Source organism: Papio anubis, chromosome 15 (genome assembly GCF_008728515.1).
Source record: "Papio anubis isolate 15944 chromosome 15, Panubis1.0, whole genome shotgun sequence".
Taxonomy (NCBI): Eukaryota; Metazoa; Chordata; class Mammalia; order Primates; family Cercopithecidae; genus Papio; species Papio anubis.
The window spans coordinates 68,523,519-68,539,102 of record NC_044990.1 but is presented as its reverse complement, the minus strand read 5'-3'; the positions used below and the strand labels follow the sequence as shown (position 1 = coordinate 68,539,102).

Sequence of the window (15,584 nt, the reverse complement as noted above, 5' to 3'; positions counted from 1 at the left end):
TTAGGGTTAAATCAGCATAATCTTAACATCATTGCCTAATCACTCTTGCAGTTTTTTTCATTACACTTTTGTTATGTTTCAATAATGATTTCAATCTTTTATATCTAATTTTATAATACACTTGCAAGGTAGTTATTTCTGTTAATTATTTTTAGATGAACTGATTGATTGTCACAGAAGTTAATTAGTTGCCTTAACTTCTAATTATTGCTATTGCTGCAGCCAGGAATAGAATGCATGCCTGTAAAACTGCAATCCAGTCTATTTTCTGGACACCACACTTTGATTTTGTCTTTGTTTTACCCATAAAATGGATTTACCTACATTGAAAAATTGTATAAAGTAGTTTACTGATAAAGACGTGAGAATTATAGAAATAAAACACAAAAGATTATGACAGATTCTTATTTTAAAGAAATCGAGGCTTAATGCCAAATATGTTAGCCCATAACCCACACTATTTTGTAATCGTTAAATATGATGTTGAATTGATTATTTACCTATTGCCTCTCAGCAACAGTTCCACCCTGAATTCTCTGCTCTCTCAGGCTAGGAATGGAGTTCGGGTACTCTCTTCTCAGACTATTTTGCTAGTTAGTGTGCTGAGGTTCTGTCCTCACAAAGCATTGTTCAGACATTTGAAGGCAAGGAGAGGGTAGAAAAGGTCTTATTTCTTCTTGGTTTTAGGTCTGTCAGCATTTCCCTAGCTTCCGGGTTTGTTTGGTGTTTTTTCACTCTGTGTTTTGCACTTCAATGTTCAGATATGTTGAACACAGAGACCCTGGTGTGAGCAGTGTGAGCCAGCTCTGTCTCTTCAGTGGGCTGAATCCAGGACATAGGTCAATGGGACCCTTTCTCCAACCACTAATACTTGGTGACCTCATTTTTTTGATTTGTTGCTACTCAGTGAATAGTGGCTACTTACTGTTTCAATCATCTATCTTGATTTCTGCTTTCAAACAAAAGTCTAACCAATTCCCTGTATTCCAGTCACTAAAAGGCAAACAACTGAGATTATCTTGTACTAATACAATAATTTGACCAGAAATATTTCATTTGAAATCTGAAATCCAGTAATTATTTTGTTTCTTCATAAAGTATTGTATGCAACTTTGTTTTTCTGTTCTCAGGGAAGTAGAATTTAATCAGATGTTGTACTTCTGTTGGATAACCTGTAATGGGACAAGCTTAGTGACTCCTCACATAATGAAACACACAGCCGTAACAAAACACATAGCTAGAAGCAGCAATAACAGTATCGGTCACCTGGGTTTTACGATACAGGGGGCATACAGTCTGCATTTTGGGTAAGAGGCAACAATCAGAGTTATAGTCTAGGTGGACAGGTGGTGGTGGAGTAGGCGAGGCAGTCAATGATTGATGGTTTATTGGTTTTCAGATGAGTACCACCAGTCAAGGAACTGTAAGAAGAATACACTGACAGAAAGGCCAGTAGACAGGGATAAGGCAACACCCCTCACAGCTTTCTTCAGAGCTGACTTTATCTTCTCACTAACACTCCTGGCTGGTTGCTGTATCATGCTGGCTTCAGCTGGTCTATGCTCCAGAGCTTGTATATCCTGAACTGTCAGTCGACCTAGCTGAACTCCAGCCAGTCTCAGCAGTGGTGAGTGATGCTGAGATTTTCCTAGGATGTACCGAAGTTGTACAAGAAACCCTCCTGCTCAGGCCATGTTAACAAATGGGTAGGTTGCCAGGAAGGGTCTGTAAAGTGGTTTCCAGTTGGAAGAAGGGGGATGAATAGAATCTCTCGGCTAGAAGCCAGCTTCTCCAGCTTCATTTGCAGATAGAAAAGAAGAACCAGGAGCATAATTGATTTCCAAAGCTGCTTCCTTAGGAGACCAGTGCTAGCCAATCTCTGAGACTTGTGAGTGTCCCCCATTATGATTCTCTTTAAGCCACAAAAGTTTTCAGAAAATGAGGCACTGGTTCTAGACAGTTACACTGTTGGAGCCGGAGATGTAGCAGAGTAAAGATTTCATCAAACCACCTCCACAAGAAGCTATAGTGGGTGGGATGTGATTCTGCAAGAACCTTGACCACATGCTGAAGAGCAGATCTCACTGCTGTCATTAAACTGTCCTGTGCTACCACCACAAAGATGGATGGCTGGTCAACAGCCACAGAAACAGTCGTGATGTGAGCCTGTGTTCAGCCATAGCTTCCTGTGTGTACTGGCTTTCACTTTACCCACAAACTCATGAGCATGAACGTTTTTGGGAGGAAGGGCATCAAAAGAATGCTCAATCTTAAAAGTAAACTTCCTGCATGGTATCCAAAACTCCAAACTCAATGAACTGGGAGAAAAAGATCTGTTGTGGAGGCACAGGGGAGTCTCAAGGAGGTTAAGAACAAAGTTGACTCGGACGTCGGTGGAAGTGGTATGTGGTAAGGGGGTAAGTTGTCAAATGCCGCATCTCAGGGCAGAACGTGGCTGTGTTGTACAGGTATCTGGGAAGGAGCGCGATCCTCTGGATCTGCGAACCAGGAATGCCATCCCCGCCACCCAGCCATGAGAGCTCAAAAGTCAGCGGATTCTGAGGATTCAGAGGTGCCAGTGTGAGTTTCGGACACAAGGACTGGCTCCAGCTGTCTGCTTTGAGTATCCCCTCCAGCGCCCACTTTTGCTCACTGACCTCAGACAAGGCGCAGAGAATGGTTTTTTTTTTTATATATATATATATATCATGTTTTATATATAAATATATATAACATGTCATATATTTTATTTATATATAACATGCTATATATAGAGATAATATACAACATATATAACATGCTATGTATATAAATAATATATATGACATGTTATATATATACACACACATACATATTTAAAAATTTTTGAGACAGGGTCTTGCTCTGTCACTCAGGCTGCAGCTCAGTGGCGCAAACTTGGCTCACTGCAACCTCTGCCTCCTGGACTCAAGCAATTTTCATGCCTCAGCCTCCCAAGTAGCTAGGACTACAGGTATGCACAACTACACCTGGCTAATTTTTGTATTTTTAGTAGAGACAGGGTTTGGCCATGTTGGCCAGGCTGGTCTTGAACTCTTGACCCAAGTGATCCGCCCACCTCAACCTCCCAAAATGCTGGGATTACAGGTGTGAGTCATCACACATGGACAGTATTTTATATTATATAGAGTGGGTTTTCTTTTTTCTCAAGCAAAAAGAGATATTTTGACTTTTCGTCATTGAAATGAGGCAAATAATAAAGTATCATAAAGTCACAGTAATATAAATCTCACCAAGCAATTAGTTATGATATTTTAAACATTTCTGGTCATATATTCATCAGTGCTTACATCACAGACTCTAGCTTATCCTGGCTGTTTCTTGTGTTGCTGCTGCTGTTCATGCTTTCCCCTCCCAGTTGGACTGCCCTTTGTTTTCATCCTCTTGTACACTTTGACCCTTCTCAAACTCAAAGGAAGTTAGCCTGAGGCCTGAACATGAAGCCTTACCTTTCATATTATACTTTTCAGAAATGTAAAGATATTTTATTACATTTTCCTGAAGAGTGACTGTTTCTCCTTTAATTGTATATATTTTGGCATTTATCACAATTTTTATAAAGATGGGGTACAAATTATAACTACAAGACCCATTTAGTCATATATTTTAATTCCTGAAATCACTTCGCTTCACCTTTCATGTATTATTTTGAATAACACAAATATTGCTAAATATGGTAAAAAGCAATGTGGCCTTTTATATCATCAACAACGCTTGCATTCAAAATATAACAGTGTCTTCTACTAAATATAAGTATGAAACCAATCAACCAATTAAAACCAATTGATAACTGAATAATAATTTAAGGTGTTTAACTCAATCATAGTTCAACTTATTTACCTCTTCTATAAATACAACAAAAAGTTGAGTTTATCACAAAATACATTGCTAAATTAAAATTTGGGGATTTCCTTTTCAACATTGAAAAGTTTTAGTAAATTAGAAAACTAATCTAAACCACTTGAAGGTGTTCTATGTCTGTAAACACTAAAGAAAGCCTTATGCAAACTATCACAAGAAAATAGTATTCAAATTTTAAGCAAAATAATACACAATTTTTATTTTTTTACCAACTAACATTGATTTTAATTTTCTGTTTATAATGTTTATACTTTCAGCAAAACCCACAGCATATCTTTTTTGGACTACTGTATTTTCTTTTCATCCAGATAAGTTGCATTTAGCTCTAACTATTTCTAATGTGCTGCCAAGATATTTTAATATTTATTAATTATGTAATATTTAGAAAATGTTTTTCTCCCGAACGAAGACTAAATTTCCCCATTAAGAATATGAACTTCAAAAATATATTTAACTTGTTACTTTTTCTCTTTTTCTCTATATGTAGTTTTTCCCATTTTTCACCCATAGGAAATGTTTATTAAACTTCTAGTATTATTACCTTTGTACATGCAACGGATATTGCTTGTTACTCATCACTTACAGCCTAGGCACTGATATTACAGTGATAAATGAAAGATACTACCCCCATGTTTGGCTTACAAAATTTGGGGAGCTACATAGAAAACATGAATATACAGTTGATCATGTAATTTTAATTGTGATTACTTCAGAGAACACATGCAGAAATTCCTGATGTGGCCAGACGCGGTAGCTCACATCTGTAAGCCCAGCACTTTGGGAGGCTGAGGTAGGTGCATCACCTGAGTTCAGGAGTTCGAGACCAGCCTGACCAATATGGTGAAATCCCATCTCTACTAAAAATACAAAAATCAGGGCTGGTCGCGGAGGCTTACGCCTGTAACCCCAGCACTTTGGGAGGCCGAGGCAGGCAGATGACGAGGTCAGGAGATCGACACCATCCCGGCAAACATGGTGAAACCCTTTCTGTACTAAAAATACAAAAAAATTAGCCAGACGTGGTGGTGGGCGCCTGTAGTCCCAGCTACTCGGGAGGCTGAGGCAGGAGAATGGCGGGAACCCAGGAGGCGGAGCTTGCAGTGAGCCGATATGGCGCCACTGCACCCCAGCCTGGGCAACAGAGCGAAATCACGTCTCAAAACTCCGTTTCTCAAAAACAAAACAAAACAAAAACAAAAATTAGCCAGGCATGGTGGTGTGCACCTGTAATCCCAGCTACTCAGGAGGCTGAGACAGGAGAAACGTTTGAACTTGGGAGGTGGAGGTTGCGGTGAGCCGAGATTGTGCCACTGCACTCCAGAGCGACAGAGTAAGAATCTGTCTGGAAAAAAATAAAAAAGAAAAGAAAAAAACTCCCTTCCCTTGTGTTACATTTCAGGTACCCAAAACATAGTCCATCAATATTTTAAGACAAATGATTTTAAAAGGCAAAGTGCTGTTTGATTCCAAAGAATATAGAACTGAATCTTTTCTATTCAGAAAGAAAAGAAAACATCATCCCCCTATGGAAACAAGACAAATATACAAAATTAAAGAACAGTCTGGGAGATAAATTATATCAAAACAATAGCAAAATGTGAACAAAAGACATTTCCGAAGAATCGGTTCCACATGAATTAGTCTGAAAGTAATTTATCTGGCATTTATGAGATGAAGAGCTCTATTCAAGTTCAAGGGCTGAGGAACTGCTTGTTCCAAAAATTGACATATCTGAGTTGTAATTTGATGGCAGAGAAGAATTTATATGGGTGGAAAGGACATTTCTGGGCGTATTTCAGGCCGGTGAAATATAAGAAGGGGAAATCAAAGATAAATTGACAAAATAAACTTAAACAATATTACTGCGAGGTAGCAAAGTGATGATTTTTCAGTTTGTTGCTCCTGCTGAAAGTGGCATTTCCTAAGAAGTAAGAATTACCTGTAGAATACAATAAAAATAAGCAGTTTTACATAGCAGTCAATATGTTTCTTACAAAAGCATGGGAAGCAAATTTCTTCCATCAGAGAAGCTCTGAAATAAGCAGCAAATGTGAAGATAATTCAGTAAAGAAGAATCAGATCTCTTCCATTTGTATATATGAGGTAATAGAAATAACAGAATATATAGCTAAACTTACAAAAATAACATTTGTAAAGGCCCTGTACTACAAAATCTCAATGGAGATAAAAGGAAAGCTGAAACATTGAAAACAATCGACTCTGATGCAAGACTAGCAGAGAAGACTAGTGGAGAGATACAAAACACAGTAAACAAATAATGGGCAGCAAGGAATGTAGCAGAAATTTTCCAAACTACACTTAATTTATAAAACACGTGAAAACTGTTTTTAAGTGTGGATCACATAGGAATTACGCTGTTATTATATCTGATTATGTAAGCTGTTAGTGTCAAACTATTTAATTATGTCTGCTGTATTTCAAATTTGTCATAATCCTCAATGAAAAATAGTGGTTTTATAAAGTCTCAAGTTTTAAAAACACTGACTTTTTAAAGGAGCTATGTACTGAAGCATGTAGGTTAAGTAACCGATGCTAAAATATTTCTAGTTAAATAATGTACACAGTAGCGTTTTGAAGAAGAAAATTATACATAACAGAAAGCAGATATATTTTGGGGTAGAAACACACATGTTTATCCTAGATGTTCCATTTTGGAAACTTCTTTGTTTTTGAGCCTTAATATCTTCAAAGAAGAAATATTTAAAATTGGTAATGCATACTTAAAAGTCTGGGGATCATATATAATATTTTTATCTTGAAACATAGAATATGCTGATATTGAAGTATGATATTGAGTATATAGAAAATTCAAAAATTAATAATAGCAAATGGTATTAAGAAGCAACAGAACTCACAGGTTTCTGACTTTTGAACTGACTTACATGAAAGTTAATACTGCTCAAAACAGTATAAAAGAGAATGTGAATTTTATTATTTTAAGCCACTGCTTCTTAAGGACAAATTTGTCTTTTGATAGTCTCTCAAACAAATGTAGAAATATGATAAATATATAAATAAACAAAACAAACAAATAAATAAGAGCAACAACAAGTTTACGCTCATTTCTAAGCCTAAAGACAAACTTAAAAATTATTTTCATACAATTTTTGCTAAGCCTTCTAACCTAGTCCTGCTCTTTCATGTGACCTAGGTTATGAACTCAGCAAATATCCAAATTTTTAACTTTTCTCTATTTTTGGAGTATAGTTTTGCTAATGAAACTCAGGGGGGAAAGAGCTTATATTTAAGATATTTATTTGAGATATTTAGATTTTCAAAAATTTTTACAAGACAATTATCATTAAAGGTTATTTTTAAAATATAGCATCTACCTATTGTCAAAGTAGTCTCTCCAGGATTACCTATTGAACTATAAACCGAAAGAAGAAAAAACTTTCAGTCTCCAACACTTAATTTTTATTCCTACAATTTTGCTGTTCCAAAATTTTGCTTGTGTTTATATACTTCTATATTTAAGTCATGTATTATTCACATAGGCCTTAAGGGAAAACTGCTCTATTATCATAAAGGCAAAGTCCATAAAAACTAATTAGAAAATAATTACCAAGAAGACAAAGACAAAAGAAATGTTTCAAGCTTTGAAAAATACCCCTTCCATATTAGTCTTCCATTTAGTCTTAGTAAGCTCAGGCTATTATAATAACATACTAGAAGTTGGGTGGCTTAAACAACATACTTTTTTTTCTCATATTTCTGGACATTGGAAGTTAGAGTATCAGCAGTGTCAAAGTTCTTGCTGAGGACCCAGTTCTGGTTTAAAAAACTTCTTCTTGTGTCCTCAAATGGCAGAAAGAGTCAGCTTACTCTATGGGTTCCTTTCATAAGGGCATTAATTCCACTCACGAAGACTCCATTCTCATGACCTGATCACTTCCTAAGAACCTCACCTCCAAACACTATCATACTGGGATTGGGGTTTAAACATATGAATTCAGTCCACTGCAATTTGGTTATGAGTATGTCCTGGGAAATTCAATATTTAATGTTGATTTACAACAAGATTAAAATTTTAGAGTCATTTCCTCCTTTATATGAAGTGCACTCTAATTTTATTAACTTAGGAATTTGTCTTCCGTAATATTCCATTGAAGAAACGGGTAAGCCCATCATAATAAAAATCTTCCATTGTACTTTGTAAAGGCACATCCATTTTGATAATAAATTGAGCAAGTGTTTTAATTTTAGAATGCTAAATTTGTCTCTATTGCCAAAGACAAGTTATAGTTTAAACATAAGATGATAATATTACCAAAAAAGATTTGATAAACATTTGGACAAAGAGCATACATATAAAATTAAAAATATCATTTCTTAATTTATGTAACATCCGAAGTAATTATATTTGTTTTGGCACATCAGCAAATTCAGAACTATGGTAGTGCCAAATGTCTGAACATTTTATAAAAAATATATTCTATATAATTAATAATGATATTAATAATACTAATAGTGATACCATATTATTATATATCTTATATAGATACTAAATATAAAATGTCTAAACATTTTATAAAGAATATCCTATACTCAGCCTTAAGCCAAAAAGTGAAAAATAATTTTGGCAGGTTTCAGAGCTTTTTTGTGTCTACTTTTTGTTTGTTTGTGTTTTATAAATAACCAATTTTTACATTTATTTCTGGTTATCTTAGTTATCTTATTTATTCTGATTTACTATTGAGACTATATATCCCTATTTGGTGTAATAATATTTTAATTATTTTAGTTGGAACTGGTAAAAACCTTTTTTTTCCAAATATATTTTTGATTACTATTTTTTACATGGTATGTATGAGTTTAATATGCATGAGTTTAAGCTTCAAACGCTACAACAGGGATTTAGCTTAAAATTTCTAACTACGGCTGAGGATGGTGGTTCATGCCTGTAGTCCTAGCACTTTGGGAGGTCAAGGCGGGCGGATCACGAGCTCAGGAGATTGAGACCATCTTGACCAACATGGTGAAACCCCGTCCCTACTAAAATACAAAAAAAACTAGCCAGGCGTGGTGGCCCATGCCTGTAATCCCAACTACTTGGGAAGCTGAGGCGGGGAAATCCCTTGAACCCGGGAGGCGGAGGTTGCCGTGGGCTGAGATGTTGCTGTGGGCTGAGATGGTGCCACTGCACTCCAGTCTGGCCACGGAGCAAGACTCCGTCTCAAAAAAAAAAAAAAAGAAAGAAAGAAATTCTAATCATGACATAATATGTAGACATATTGTTTCTACCATTCTCAGAATTTCCTCCCAGGAATAATGTCTCTTTCCCATTATTAAATTCATATATTATAATCCCTGGTAAATTTTGGTATTATCAGTTCCCTCTATCAAATACATTTTTCTTTGGCTGTTTCAGAAGTATTTTACTTTTGTTATTTAGTGATAGAAATATTTTTAAAAGAGTTCTCTTTATGTCATAAAGCTCTGTATTTTGGTTCATTTTTGTCAAATCATGCTATTGGAAATGCATTACTTCTATGGGCATTCGAATGGGTTTCCACATCATGTATATTTTATGATCATTATGTATTTTATGGCCATTCTCTTTCATTTCATGTTTTAACATAATCACCTTAGCATTTCATATTTTAATTGAATTAACATTGATATATTTTAATGTTTATTTTTTCAACTTCCAAGGTTTTTAAAAAATGTATGTTGCATTTTATCAAATGCTTTTAACCCCATTTTTAAATTGTCTAATTTTTGTATTTTATGATAGACCAAATTTATGTAATCCTTAAATATAATTATTACATGTATTTCTATGAAAAAAGTTATATGAAAAATTTATCAGCTTTGTAAAGCTTCTGCCCATACACTACTAAGCTATTTTAAACATTTTATTATTTTTTATCTATATGGATAATAAAAACTATCATTTTTTAAAGTGACTAATATAGCAAGTACTTTCTCAAAAATCAGACAAGGAGTTACACAAATAATTATTAACAGGGCAAGCACTGGTTTGCATTATGAATTAGAGTTGGACAGGTGTGGTGGCTCACATCTGTAATTCCAGCACCTTTCCAGCATGGCTGTAATTCCTAGGCAGGTGGATTGGGGCAATATGGTGAAACCCTATCTTTAAAAAAAGAAAAAATTTACCAGGGCATGGTGGCATGTGCCTGTAGTCGCCGCCACCCTGGGAGGCTGAGGTGAAAGGATCACTTGAGCCCAGGAGGTCAAGGCTGTAGTGGGCTGTGATTGCACCATCGCACTCCAGCCTAGACAACAGAGTAAGACTCTGTCTCAAAAAAAAAAAAAAAAAGAAAGAAAGAAAGAAAAAGAAGGAAAGAAAGAAAATAGGAAAAGCAATTTAGAGTCTAGAAGAATGGTGTTAACCAGACTTCAGATGATTGAGGAAGAAACATAGGTGGCGATTGTTCCATATTCTAAACTGAGCCACTAGGTTTTCTTCAGAGCATTAGGAAAGAAAAGGTCATTGTTTTTGGTATTTCTTTTTAAGGTAAAGAATAGAGAAGAAAATATATTTGGAAGGAAACATGAGAAGTTTCCTATCATTTTTCTTCCCATTTTTTAGTGGAAGGAGTAGATAAAAATACCTCGTCACACTGACATATCCTCTTTGAATGTGGGTACAGTGGACACTGTCTATTTCACACAAGATTAGCCTGAGGTTTTGCTATCTACCTGAAATGGCAAAACAGGAGAGAGAAAATACTTCATTGGGAGCTAGCTACACGTACATAAATTTGGATTGTACCAGATATGTGCTATGCAAAAAGGGAGCCAAATTGATACCATTTAAAATGCTCCTTAGAAATACTATCTGAAGGAATTACATAATGCCAACAACAGGGTAGACATCTGGAAGTCCAGGCACTCAGTCCGGCAAACTAAATTTAGACATCCTTTGAGCTGGCATGTCTTAAAGTTAAGAAACTTAAAATGTACCTTACTATAGAGTAATATTTGGCCAGATTCCAAGATCCAAGAGATAGAAATCAAATCATTATGCAACCAAGCAAGTGAAAATGTTTTTGCCCTTTAAACATATTTTCTAATCTCCTCCTGGCTGTTTCCCTGGGAAGTCATACGCCATGATGAATAAGCAATGGAGAAAAGCAGGAGAGCAATGTGGGGGATGAAAAAGTCTACCAAATGTCCATTTCCAGATTGGATCTCCAGCCTCATATAAGGCCAAGTCAGTGAAATGAGGAATCTTTAAATAAAACTTGGAGTTTCACTATTATACAGGATAATTCAATTTTTGATTAGATAGATCTTTTGTGAGACTGAAAGTAACTGGAAAAATGGTTGTGTTGTCATTTTGTTGATTAACTACTGAAGTCACAGGAAATTCCTTTAATATCGTAAAACAGAAGGGAATAATTAGCCCCTTAGAATGGGTTTAATCAAGAAGAGAAGAAAAAATGTTTCCTTGTTTATTTTGCATCATATGGAGTCCCACTCTAACTCTTGACTTAGAATACAGTGGAAAATATGACATAGTATTTCTAATACACCAAGATCGATATACTGCAAAATTATAGTATGCTTCAGCAATAAAAAGAGGTGTCTGGGACTCAGATAGCTTATAATTTGAGTAAAAAGTGTGTCTTCAATTTATAATGCCATCCATCTTCTCCTGACTGCTCGACATGATTACTGAACTTACTGTGGATTTCACAAAAGCCTAGAAACTTTTAAAAAGTTCACATGCATTAACTAGTCTAATCTTCACAAGGATGCTTTTAGATATAAGGAAACTGAGATAAGGGAAATTAAATGGCTTTACAAAGATTACATAAGTGGTAAATGTTAGAGCCACCATTTGAGCAATGTAAGGGTGGACGCATGCCATTTCTTAAACTTTGTGCTTTACTGTTTCATTTTGTGATATCAGATAGCCACAAATTGGTTCAAAAAATGATTCTTAACCAAGTTTGAATGTCTCTTTATGAAAATTTATTCTTTCTACTTCTTTTCACAATATATTCTTGCAATTTGAATTCAAATAAACCATGGAGTCCCTCTCCTCCAAAATAGCCTTTTCAGCACCATTGCCTGATATATTTCAACTAGATCAAGGGTGTCTAATCTTTTGGCTTCCCTGGGCCACGTTGGAATAAGAATTTTCTTGGGCCACACATACAATACACTAACACTTTTGATAGTTGATAAGCTTTAAAAAATAACAAAAATCTCATAGAGTTTTAAGAAAGTTTATGAATTTGTGTTGGGCCTCATTCAAAGCCATTATAGACTGCATGCAGACTGTGGGTGGTAGGTTGGACAAGCTTGAACTAGACCTTCTTTAGACATATACTATATTTGTAAAACTCTCAGTGTCCTCAGGTGTTTGTTTTTTGCTTGTTTTATCTGATAGGCTAAAATATTTTAAAAATTATCTAACAAAATTGTTATTTTTGGTCAAATTTCCTTGTAGTTTGAAAAAAATATGTGATTATTGAGATGATAAGGTATTAATTGCTTAAAACTTCAAAACCCTATTGTGACTTTTTTTTTAACTTATGTATAAATTACCCTCTTATTCTACTAAATGCATTTTTACTTTAAGTATTGTTTAGTGGATATAATTAACCCCTTTGATTTATGTTTGTTTTTACCTGACACACTTTTAGTATCTTTAAAAAGAAATTACTTATTAAATGTTCCTTACACATCTGTGACAGGTTAATGTCCCACTAAAGATGTGTATATCCTAATGCCTGTGAATATTTTAACTTCTTTTTTTTTTTTTCCAGACTGAGTCTTGCTCTGCTGCCCAGGCTGGAGTGCAGTGACATGATCTCATCTCACCACAACCTCTGCTTCCCAGGTTCAAGCTATTCTCCTGGCTCAGCCTTCTGAATAGATGGGATTACAGGTGTGTGCCACCATGCCTTGTTAATTTTTGTATTTTTAGTCAAGACGGGGTTTCACACTGTTGGCCAGGCTGGTCCCGAGTTCCTGGCCTAGTCATCTGCCCACCTCGCCTCCCAAAGTGCTGGGATTACAGGCGTGAGCCACCGCGCCCGGCTGCTTTAACATCTTATGTAAAATAGGGAATTAAATTTCTCCATGAAATTACATTTGTTAATCAGTTAATCTTTAGGAAGATTACAGGGGATTATCAGGGAGGTCCCAATGTAATCCTGTGTTCCCTTAAGTGTAGAAGACAAAGGCAGAAAATGTCAACAGAGAGATTTAACAGAAGCACAACAGAGGAGAGATTAAAGGCGTGAGAGGGACTCGTCTCATCCTTACTGGTTCAGAAGATAAAATACTGGAGATGGGAGCCAAAGAACGCAGGGAGGCTCCAAAGGCTGGGAATGACCTCAGATTACACCTTATAGGAAACTGACTTCTACAACCAGAAGAGTGTGAAATGAAACTAATGTTGGCCTGAGGCTGCCTCATTACTTTGAGTTTCTACTGAGGAACTGCAACCTCAGTTTGTAAACAAACTGCAACCTAACTTGAGTACCTCTTGTAGCAAGAATCTCAGCCAATCACAGGAGCCAAGCTTCAGCCAATCACAAACTGCCAACTGCTCACACCCTGCCCACTAAGGGAAATGTCAAGTTGTAACCAATCGAGCTATAATTTTAGGTGACTTTTTAATCTTCTCTTTATACTCACTGTCCACCCACATCGCTGAGTAGAGCTCTCTGTACCACTCCTAGTTCTGAGTGCTGACCAATTTATGAATCATTCTTGGCTAAAATAAACTCTGTGAATTTAATTTATTTACAGTTTTTATTTTAACAACAGGGAACTCAGCTTACATCCTATAACTCAATTCTGTAATTAGAGGGAATTGAATTCTTTCAACCACTTGAATGAGCAACGAAATACATTTTCTCCAGTAGCTCCCAGGGAGGAATACAGCCTTGCTCTTGGTTTTAGCACTGTGAGACCCATGTGAGATTTCTGACCTATAAGAACTATAAAATAATAAACTTGCTATTTTTAAGTAATTTGATACAATAGCAACAAAAACTAATATAACATCAGCACACATGAAATGCAATAGAATTTTTAAATGGTACCCTTTTTGCTTCACTTTTGAATGCAGTATGAATATGATCGATATCAGATACCAAAGTGAGTATAACAATTATACTCATGCAGAATTTACAACTAACATTAATAAAAAACTAATTTCATAATTCTTAGAATTCTCAGCTAGATCAAGAGCATAAAAAGTAAGGCAGAGGGCAGAGAATAAAATTCAGAAAAATTCAGGACTATTTCTTAGGAGAAATCTCTGCCATAATCCTAATTCCTCCTTCATGGTGGGAAAGTAGTGCTTACAGTGAGGCATCCTTCAAACAATTGCAGAGAATACTTCATATACGATGCTTGTATTTGTAGAGAGCATGGGCTAGGTTTGCACACAAAGCTGGAAAAACATTGGACAGAAAATAATTGGCCAGGTGCTTCAGCAGTAGAAAAGAGAAGGAGAGATTAAAAGCACAGTCTCTTCAAGCTTGATCTAAGATAAGTAAATCCCCAAAACATGTGTGGAACTTGTAGTGAAAATATTTACTTAGGGTCATTTAAAAAGGATCTTGTATCAAACAGGCTGTGCTGGTGGTAAGGTGATTTCCAAAATGAAAGTTCTCATGGGGTAGACACTGCCGAAGCAGATCTTAGGGAATGTTATAAAGGAAAATATGATTTGCCTATGTTATGGTATAGTGTTGACAAGTCTCCATGATATCAGTATTACCAAAAGTGAAAATTAAAAAAAAAATTAAAAGACAAAAACAAAAAACTACACACACACACACACACTGTTTCCCACTAAAGGAAACAGGAGTTTAAACTGTCTTTGAGACCTAGAAACGATGAAGAGACTCACCCATTTAATAAGTGTCCAATCCCCTAAAGCCTCTTTCTTTTCACTCTGTAGGGAAGAATTGTTTCAAGTAGGAAATTGAGATTGGGAGAAACTGGAGAGAAAGCCAAACAAACCAAAAACCTTTTCCAGATAAAAGGTGGTCACCACTAATCAGCTTAGCAAAAGGAATAGACTTATCTGGAAGTAAAGATTGAAGCATGCAGCATGGAAGTTTTAATTTGTATACTGAGACTGTGCTACAACATAAAGATCCTTCAGCAATGTATATTGTCTAAGATTAATGGAAAATTAATGGAACTTGCTCTGGAAAAACTACTATGGGGTAGGGGAGGAGAAAGAGGGGAAATTTACTAAAATTAAATTTAAAGTATGACAAGAAAATAATTTGCATTATGATTAAATCAAAAGATATGCTTCTTCATGCTAGATGCAATTAAGTAAAATATATTTTAATAAGTAAGAAAAAATGAAAACCTAAAAAAATGAAATTCCTTGTGGAGTATTGTTACCCAAGTGCCTATCCCTCTCATTCCACAGGGCTAACTATTACCATGGGTTTGCTTTTACTTTTTTTCTCCATTTTTAATATTATGCATATGTGTGATATGGATTGGCTGTGTCCCTACCCTCTTGAATTGCAGTTCCCATAATCCCCACATGTCATGGAAAGGATGCAGTGGGAGGTAATTTAATCATGAGGGTGCCTACCCCTATGCTGCTGTTCTTGTGATAGTGAGTTTTCACAAGATCTGATGGTTTTATAAGCAGCTTTTTCCCCATTGCTAGGAATTTCTCCTGCTGTCATGTGAAGAAG

At 35.7% G+C, this 15,584-nt stretch overlaps 1 pseudogene; it reads right to left on the bottom strand.

The window, feature by feature from the left end:
• Positions 1–237: 237 nt before the first annotated feature.
• LOC110741649 overlaps positions 238–15,584 on the bottom strand; it is a 119,239-nt pseudogene continuing 103,892 nt past the window's right edge.